General features: G+C 42.4%; 1 pseudogene; it reads right to left on the reverse strand.

Annotated features, from left to right (window-relative positions):
• Positions 1-1,278: 1,278 nt before the first annotated feature.
• Positions 1,279-1,831, reverse strand: LOC127197735 (phospholipase B1, membrane-associated-like; annotated as a pseudogene).
• Positions 1,832-9,180: the final 7,349 nt, after the last annotated feature.

Consider the following 9,180-nt stretch of genomic DNA (forward strand, 5'->3'; position numbering starts at 1 on the left):
GCCATCTCTCCACACTCCTTGGGAGTTGACCAAGAGGTTGTTTTGTTTCTAGGGAGAAGCTCAGCTTTAAAAATTGATTTTACTTTGAGATCTTGAAAAGTTTTAGTAAGTAAGCTAACAACTAACAGTGATCCGAGAAACAGGAAGACATGTCAGCAGACAACTGCAATGAGGAGAATTAAGTGCTATAGAAAGAAGGATGCTTGCCAGGGTTTCCGAGGTGGCTCCGCCCCTTCCATATGGGGGTTTTGGCAGCAGCAGGGCGTGGGTGGATTTGCTGAAGAGATGGCACTCAGGTCAGCTTAAGGAATGAAAGAACTCTTCAAATAGGGACTTCAGTCTTCCTACTGATGGTTTGTTGAGTGTGAAGGAGACAATGAGAAATAGAATAAAATAAAAAGGACATTATTATGTAAGAAGTTACTGTGGCATTCTAATTGAAATGAAAGTTCCGCTTGATGTGGAATAGAAAGTTATAGCATTTTAAGTTTATGCAGCACTTTCTGCTTTTCCAGAGCAATTCCTCATCACCTTAGCATTATCTTGAAAAGTATTTTAAGTTTTAATATATTTATTCATATGTCATTTAGGCTCTGTGAATGAATATTTTCCAGAGTTAGAAATTCAGCGATACACTAGACATTGGTCCTGTGTTCACAGAATGTTCTTGCTAGGCTGTGAAATCTTCCTGATAGGGGGCTCAACTCTCTTTGAGGGCAAAAGTATTGGTAGCATAGATACTCAGTGTTGTCTGTTGAATGGATATTTGAACATATTTTAATAAGGTAGTCATATAAAATTATTTCAATTGGCAGAAGTTTGGGTGTGAAAGACCACACATGTCCTAAAGTCAAAACTTCCGCCTTTAAGTCTTTGTTTGGATACTTCCGGAAGTTTTATGTCACTTTTTCCAGCTTCAATTTCATTCTCTTGAGGTCAAGGCAGTTTAGTCACACAAGAATGTTAAGGCACTCATTTTGCTTTGTCCTTTTCCCTTTTGAGTCAGTCTAGGAAGCCACATCATGGAATGGTGCTAGACATGCTCAGAATCTCTGAGACACCCCACTATCCCCAACACCACAAACACTCCCATAGGTGTGTCTCCTAGGTGATTCTAAATCCAGTAAAGTTGAAACTCAAGACCAATGACCTCATACCTGAGAACTTGTGAAGGTCCCTTTGGCTTCTGAGGACACTAGGCATGGAAGCGAGGCTGGCTTTAGTGTCCGGGGCTGGTGCAGCTGAAGGCCTGGTGAGGAGCAGAGATAGGAATTTGGATCAAGATCCACTCAGGGTCCTAGAAGCTGGTGGTGTTTGGACTCCTGGGAAGATTCCCCCTTTGACAGCTTTCCACAACATTACTCCAAGGATGCCAACTACCAAGCCACCTATTGCCGCCACTGGCACTTTCCAGTGTAGGACATTGGGGAGGCTCTTCAGCCTGGTCTGGGAGAAGCTGACTGTTCCGAGGGGTGTGAAGGAAAGGGCTTTCAGATGAGGGGTACTTGAGTTTGGTTCTGCTGTATGTGAAGTTATTGGAGGTTGACTTCTGGCCCATTGGTTTCAGCATGTTGTTCCAGAGGGCAATGGCCATCTCAGCATGCCCGCGTTCCGAGAAGTGGAAACAGTCTTCCGAGAAGAAGGTGAGGTCCATGCCCCTCGCTCATTCAGTGGGAGAAGGGTATGCCGGAAGAAAGGCCGTAAAACGACTGCAAAGTCCTCGCGCTGCATGCACTGGTGCACGTACATACGTACGTATGTACGTACGTATTTACGAGAGCCCAGAGATGCCAGTCTGGAGCGTCCAGTTTACTTTCTTCAGCTCCTGCATCGCCAAGGGGGTTCTGAGAGTATTTAAAGCAACTGCAGTTGTTCTGCGCTGCCAGCGTCATGGCATACTTCCCACCTCGGGCCTCGCGCAGGCCAGCCAGCTCCGTGATCTCCAACGCTTCCTTTCCGCACCTCGGAGATCACGCATTTACCTTTGTTTAGATTTTTGAACTAGTATAAGTCATTTTGATATAAATTCAAATGAACTTTCCAGGTCAGTCAAATGGCCCGAAGATGAGCTGATTTTTACTTACGTCAAGTCCTTTATTCAGTCTTGGGTCCTCTTTCATGTGAGGTGTACTCAGAGAAGGTTAGAGAGTAATGTCCTGTTTGCTGCTCAGCATCCTACCACAGCACAGAGGCTGTGCATCGTCATACGATGGGAAAGTTCATCAGAACACATTGAGTAACAGCCAGAAATGGACAAGTAGCACTCTGCCCAACCAGCAATCTATCAGTAGGTACCCACTGAGCTAAATGCTAAAAAAAAAAAAAAAAAAAAAAAAAAAAAAATTGTCACCAAGTCTAACTAAAGCCAATTATGTTCATATGTAACTTTTGCTTCAATGTAGTGAATTGCTTCTCAAATTAATGCCTCTTAATTCTTAGCATATATTTAATGAACAGAATGATAGATGTCACTATGGCATTTATACACATGTATACAATATGTACTTCAGTCATATTCACCCACGTATTTCCCTCTCTTGTCTCTATCCTCCTCCTACTGGTGTGGTCCCCTTTCTCCTCCCAAATACTTTACTTTATTTCGTGTGTGTGTGTGTGTGTGTGTGTGTGTGTGTGTGTGTGTGTGTGTGTGTGTGTTCCCGTGCCCACATGCATGTGTGTGTGTGTTGGCAGTAATAGTAGATTCTGCATTTGAAAGAAAATTATTTTTCCTTCTGAGTTTAGCTAATTTTGCTTGCCAAGTTGTCCAAGTTGCATCTGTTTTCTGTCCTTATTTTGTTCGTATTTGTTACTTAGTAGTACATTTTAACACACATATAGCACATTTCCTTTATCCACTCATTTGTTGATGGGACTCTAGGCTAACTCCATATATGGGCTATTATGAACAGCACAACATCAAACACTGATAAGCAGGTACCTCCGTAGCACACTTGTGCAGCCTCTACTGAGTCTTGTAGGGTACTTCCATTTTTACGAGTTGTCATAGTGATTTCCATAATATCTGTACCAACTTATATTCCTTTTGATAGTAAAGAGAAGTTCTTTTTTCTACCCTGTACCCTCAACAACATTTGTTGTTGTTTGTTTTCTAGCTAATAGCCATTCTGAGTGGAGCGAGATGAATACTTAATGTAATTTTAGATTATACCATAATAATTGATTTTTGAAAATGTTAGACACAGCCCAGCAGTTGGCTGGACTTAGTGGTGGTCAGCTCACACCTTGGCTGGGCAGATCTGCTTCTATGGGAAGGATGGATATTAGTGTGAGATGTCTCATGTTTCATCTGTCTAACTTGGAATTGTTCCCATTGCAAAGTCAGGAGTGCAAGAGAACATGATGAATGTGGGGCATGGGATGTGGGATGAGGGACGTAGTTGCATGGAACATGGGATGTAGGACGTGGGATGTGGGATGGGGCCTCCAGAGACTAGGTGTGGAACCTGCCTGCTGTCATTCCTGTCACAAAACTTCACTGGTCAAAGCAAGCCTAAACTCATGAGGTGAATTATTCAGCCTTCTGTTTCGTAAGTTGACAAATTCATACCATAGGGGCATAGCTACAGAAAGGCTGATAACTGTAGCCTCCAACAGACTCATTTTCCTGTTGGGCACAGGCACGGGACAGGTAAGGAACACTAGCACACCTGTGCTCTAGAGTCAGGTGCACTTTCAGAGAAATGAAACTTCTTTAGCGCACGAGCTTCTTGCAAGTAATGGGAAGGTGATTGACAAGTCTGACCTTCATTTTGGTCCTTCTTTTTCTTAAGTCATACTATTAACTCTCCAACAAGCTGCCAAATGCATAGAAAATATTTAAAACAGCAGATCATACCAATTATAAAATTGTAACACTCAGAGTAACCGGACTGAAGGAATCAGAGCAAATAGCCAGCAATATGACTCTGCTAGAGATATGAAGATTAATTATCTACTGGGAGAGCTGGGGACCCCTGTTTACAGACAAGGAGTTAAATTCTCACAGCAGCTCAAGAGAAGACTTTTGAATTAATGGCTAATTTCAAACAAAGCATTTAATGTCACTACTTGAAATGTTTCAGTAATAATTCACATGGTTTAATTCTAAGCCACTTATGATTAAATTTCAAATATGCTAAGGTATTATTAGACATTTATGGGAGAAATCATTTTTCCCCCTGCAAATTAAATGTTCCTCTTTGACAATTATTCAAGTTATGATGGGAATTCTTGTTTCCTTTTAATTATAGCCCAAACACTTATATGGATAATGCGGCAAGACGTTCACTATTTCATTCTGGACCTTTATTACCGAAATGCAAAATATCTCAATCTCTAGCCCTTGCCCCCTCCCCCTAGGTTTTCTTTTTAATCCCGTAAAAGCATCTGTCTTTGATTTCAAGTGGAGTACCTGCTGTGCGGGATGCCATGCAAATCCAATTTGTGTGTAACAAAACCAAATGGGCTGAAATGAACTCTGCATTTTAAAGATGTTTTTGTTTAATCATCGCCATCACTCCTCTTTAATGAATGCATAATCAAGTTAAACTTCAGGCAAGAAATGCAAAGGCTGTATTTCAGAGGGGGAATACAAACTCTTGCCTCGTCCTTCACTGCCCATCTTTCTTCTATCCCTGGCTTGGCAGGCCAGGAAGAGGAAAGCTCTTCAAACCTGTGTCATGGCAAACTGGTGAGACTCTGAAGAAGCAGGAACTGCTCTTTTTCCCCACCTTCTTGCTTGAAATAAAAGAGAATTAGTGTTTATATCAGGAAAGGATGTTGCTGGTTCCTTGTTTTCTCATTTTTTTTTCCTCTCCTCCTTTTCGCCTTTCACAGGAGATAGGTGGTGTAATATGGCTTTGTGGCAGGGGTGTAGAGGGAAACATAGCATGAGACATTTCTGTGTTACACAATCTAACCTAAATGTTACTAATTATTTCTTATGAAGAAACAAACCTCCGCTGCTCCTGCTTTTGGAAGGAGAAAAATCTCCTACAAAGACCTGAAGGTGCCAGGTGACTCTAGACTTCTGTGCAGTCATAATGCTGTTCAGATAGCACAATTAATCATGGGCAGGGAGAGAGACAAGGCAATGCTTTGTAACGGTGAGCCCTCAGCAGCCATTTAATTACTAGTTTTCTGAACTCGAAAGCTAAGCACCAATATAGGGTCAGGTGATGTGTGAGGGGGACACCCAGGGCTGTGGCCATTGGTCTGCAAGCCTCAGTCTGTTCAAAGCAACAAGAAAATATAACATTTGCTAAGGAAATGCAGTCCAAAAAAAAAAAAAAAACCTTTATCTGATAAACGGTGTCACACATAAGCTTTGCATTTAAGTGGAGTAGGTATCAATAGAACAGGTAAAATGACTGCATATCAAATGCGATTTTCAAGCAAATATCTAAGAATTCACGTCAGTGCCTGAGTGATGGGATTTCTATTGAGAAGCTCATGCAGACAGACTTGTAACTGATAGGAACTGGGATTCATGTCACTGACAGCAAGTGACTGATGGTTGCCCAGCGCCTGAATGGAACATCTATATCATCCCTTTAGGGCCCAAGGAACATTCTAGAAGAAAGAAAGGGAAGTCTACTGGTCCTCTGGATCTAACATGGCTGTTGAATGACGAACACACAGCAGCTTCTGGCTGAGACTGTACAATACATACCTAAGACATGAGGGGGAGAATTGGGGAGAAGACAGAAGAGGTGGAAGGGGAGAAGAGGGTGGGATAGTGGGGTGAATGTGGTCACAAGATGCCCAGGAAGTTGTTGATGTAAAAAAAATAATACAAGAGCAAAAGGGGGCCCACAAGATGGCCCAGGGGGTCTCTTGCTGCCAAGCCTGCTGGCCTGAGTTCTATCCTTGGGGCTCACATGGTGGGTGGAAAAAACCAACTCCTGAAGATTGGCTTCTGATGCCCCAAATGGGTCCCCAGAAAAATAAGTAAACAGATCTCAAAGAGCGATGGTTGGACCCTGAGTCTATAGCCACTCTTTCCCCATTATCATTTACAGAGCACAGAAATAATTTAAAACAAAATTGAATAGCTGGATATCTATCTATCTGTCTGTCTGTCTATCTATCTGTCTATAATATGGTTCATGTAAAATAAGTTGGACTCACTTTATTATTAGCTGAAAGTCTATGTGGTGGGATCCACGAAACTGGATGAACAGCTGGAGTACCTGTCATTATCCTAAACTCCCAACACTGCAAGATACTTTAATTTAACCTGGTTACCTGCCTCCCACTAGGGGAATCAGCTCCTTCCTTTACTCTTTAATTTCAAAAGCGCCTCAGTTTCCCTTTTGACTCTGTGTTATGGGACACAAGGTTCTGTGGCTTTACCAGCTCTCTGGTGATCTCTGAAATGGTTAGGGAAGTCCGGGCGGCCCACAGGGCATCTCTGTGAGTTTTCTGCAGTGAGGGTCATGCAAAGCAATAGGATGGCAGCCCCAGTGTGCAGCAAACATCAAAGAAGTATACACACTTTCCTGACTTGGTCCAGGGTGGTTGCCTCCGAGTTAAACATCTCAGAGGGCTGACACATCAACACCTCTTCCCAGCATTATGTTCTCGGAGGTCTCCTGTTCTCAGTCTGCTCAGCTGGTCCTTAGCAGCTTCTTGTCCCATTCAGGTAAAAAGTTGACTATTGAGTTTAAAGCTTTTCCAAATGCTGGTAAGAAGAATTTTTTTTTTAAAGGCTGTTTTTACCTTTTATATCAGCGTGCAAGCATCTACACTTATGCATCTGCATTGAATTTGTGGTTGATGCCAACAAGGGCCAGAAAAAGACGTTGGATTACCATAGAACTGGAGTTACAGGCAATTATAAGCCACTATGTGGGTGCTAGGAACTCAACCAAGGTCCTCCGGAAGAGCAGCCAGTACTCTTAGTTGCTGGGCCATCTCTCCAGTCCTGTGGACATTTGCCCATAATTCTATCCTGGGCCAATTATTTTATCTCAGCACCACAAAGCATCTTTTAATAAAACTACTTCAAGAGTATTTAAACACATGTGCTTTCTTTTTTTCCCTGAATTGGTTCCTGGACTGTACTGTAGTCAGTAGAACCTCTTGACCCTTCCAACATTTTATTTTTTCCTATATTAATATGAGGTAGATTGGTGTTAATATTAGTATATCTTGCACACCCGAGGCCAGAGGCCGTGTGTATAAATAGAAGGAGTCAAGCAGTCTATTACGTTTAGATTTATTTTGGAGAAAGTTAAATCACTTTAATGGAGTGATCATTTAAAACAGTGGGGAAAGTCATAGCCCAGGTCTTCAAAAATAAAATTATCTGGAAAAAATATGCTGGGCTTGGTCAGTGACATTCTACATGTAAATACACAGGCTACTCAAAGACCATAATTACAATATTTAACAAAAATATCAGAAACAGAAACTCTGTCTATATGTGAACATACATATATGTGCTTGTGTACACGGAGACCAGAGGCCAGATCTAGGTATTAATCTTCAGGCTTCTTCATCTTGAGACTTTTGTTTGTTTGCTTTATTATTTCTTTCAGATAGAGTCTTTTCAATGGGTCTCCCATTGGCCTGCAACTGGCCAAGCAACCTAGAATAGCTACCCAGTGACCCCAGGGATGTACCTGCCTCCATCTACCCAGCCCTGGGACTAGAAGTGCATGCCACCATGCCTGACTCCTTTATGTCAGTTCTGGGGATTGAACTCAGGTCTTCATGCTTACCAGGCAAGTGCTTTACCGACTGAGCTATTCTCTTAACCAGAAACCTTCTCAGGGCTTTCGGTACAAGAGTCTATCCGAATCCCAGCTCTCTAAAGATAGCTTGGTTGTTATCCACATACATGGCCACTGGATGTCTCCACTCTTCCTCAAATGCAGAGGTGCCATGTTTAAACTGGCAGGTAGAAACACAATGCATTTTCCCAAGGACTGTTCAGCAAGATCCTGCAAAAGTTCTGGGTATGCCCTGAACCTTGTTCCTGACCTAGCCAACTGGATTAGAAAAAAATGGCTGAAGAGACTGAATTCAGAGTGTGTGTGTGTGTGTGTGTGTGTGTGTGTGTGTGTGTGTTTGTTGGGGGCACTTGTTGGGTCTGTTAATGGCACTGTGTATTCACTTTCATAATTTGTTCCAACACCCAGCTTTTCTAAAAAGCTCTAACACAGAGCAAGTTTGACGGCACTGGGGGTGAACCAAGTGCCAATTGGGAAAGATGAGAACAAGGGAGAATAAGAACCCTGATGTATTGAAAACTCTTAGGTATCACGGGATCTCAGAATCTGAGCACGTGCTATTCTTCAGTGTGTCAGATGGTCTGAGTTTTGATCTGTCATTCGATCTCAGTACTGAGACCTAAGCAAGCAGTGCCTGGGCAACCATCGGCTGCCTGTGAGAGCTATAGTTAGCAGACTATAGTTGAGTCCCATTGCCTTGTGACTGCTGACAAACATGCTGTGTTTCTAAAGCGCAGGCCCCTGTTGACAAGATGGGATGATATTGTTTTCCTCAGATTCATTGAGAAGCTTAAATTATGTTTTCTATGGACCTGGTGGTTAGAGAAAAACAGAGCTGGGCAAGGATTTGGGAAGCAATGGAAAGTCAGAAAAAGATTTTAAGTCATCAAAAGATCTTTGGTCTAGTTAAAATGGAAAACGGAAGGATTTAGTACTATTTCCATTTTATTATCTACTCAGATTTAATAAGAATTATCTAACTGTATTAGCTTCCCTGCTGTGAATGTCCAATGTGGGGAATTACACTCAGCCTTGCCAAAGAGTAGCCCGAAAGACCAGAGAAGTGGCACCGTTTTACAAAGAAAGTACCATAGGTGCTCAGTTAATTCTTGGGATTTATGGAGATGGCAGGGGTTGGGAGTTAGAAGGAAAATGAAGTGATTTTCTCCCCTGATCTGTAGCTGGAGCTCTGTGCAATGCAGGAACAAAGCAGCTTTGCACCATCCATCACACCACAGCGTAGGAACCAGACAGAGGTGACACTACGGCTGAATTTATGCCAGTTGCTCTTTAGCGAGGGCAGGAAATGCTCAGAGACTACAGAAAACGTAACCTTTCCTCTCTGAATGGAGTCCACCAGACTCCCGAAGAAGTCTGTTCCTTTAATTCCATCTCTGTCACCCCCAACTATTTTATATCTATTTCGGGAATGCAATAAAACTTG

Source organism: Acomys russatus, chromosome 13 (assembly GCF_903995435.1).
Source record: "Acomys russatus chromosome 13, mAcoRus1.1, whole genome shotgun sequence".
NCBI lineage: Eukaryota > Metazoa > Chordata > Mammalia > Rodentia > Muridae > Acomys > Acomys russatus.